This window comes from Sphaeramia orbicularis, chromosome 14 (genome assembly GCF_902148855.1).
Source record: "Sphaeramia orbicularis chromosome 14, fSphaOr1.1, whole genome shotgun sequence".
In the NCBI taxonomy this organism is placed as follows: Eukaryota; Metazoa; Chordata; class Actinopteri; order Kurtiformes; family Apogonidae; genus Sphaeramia; species Sphaeramia orbicularis.
The window spans coordinates 1,304,134-1,305,185 of record NC_043970.1 but is presented as its reverse complement, the minus strand read 5'-3'; positions in this window follow the sequence as shown (position 1 = coordinate 1,305,185).

The window sequence follows — 1,052 nt, the reverse complement described above, 5'->3', positions numbered from 1 at the left end:
TAAGACAGTAGATCTGGAAAATCTGATTTCAAGAAATCTTACCAAGGTAATTTTCACTTGTTCCATTGGCAGATTTTTTTGTTTGAATTAAGCAAAAAAAATCTTGAATTTAAAAAAAAAAAAAAAAAATCTTGAATTAAGAAAAAAAATCTGGAACTAAGAAAAAACATCTGGAAGTAAGAAAAAACTCTTGAATTAAGCAAAAAAAAAAAACAAATCTACAGCTAAGAAAAATATTTTGAATTAAGCAAAGAAAAAAAAAATCTGGAATCAAGCCAACAAAAATCTTGAATTAAGCACAAAAATCTGCCAATGGAACAAGTGAAAATGACCGTGTTCAGATTTGTTGAAATCAGATTTTCCAGATCTGTTGTCTATAAATCAGTTCTTATATCTCTCTGAAAAGTTCCTCTTTAGGTGATTCTGTCTGATTTGAAGTGTGATGAGATATTTGGACTAGAAATGAGACAAATACACTTGGTCAGATTTAGATTTTTTACAGTGTGATGGTAGATTTAACAGTTTGACTGCCAGCTAATGGCAACACCAATGTAGTATTATTTATTTGCTCACTTTGTTTTTATGCTGTTTTCTTGCTAACTGCTGCTGTGCTAACAACTAGCTAGACTAAATTCACAGTTTACACAAACGAACTTATGCTGTGTTCCAGTCCACCCATAACTCGTGCTTTTCCATCCTTCTACCAGTGAAAATGCACTGGAATGTCAGTCAAACCTGGGACTTCCCACCCGTGAACTTGTACTAGATCCATGTTCTCCCAGTTCCGAGTTCTGACGTCACGTAGCAATGGCGCCCCCCCGTGGATGTGGTGTTCATGCAAATTGTTTATTAAAACAAGGTATTGAAGGTATGTGACATTTATCTGTAAATGTTCTGCATAATCAGCAGCTGCTCTATCGTTAGCTAGTTTTCAGTCCAATGAGTGCAAGAATAAATTAAAACCAAATAGGAATCCAAATATATGAATAACATCAAAGGTAGAACAGCTTCTCTTGCTTTATGCACTGTTTTTCCTCCTCTGTTTCCCTCAA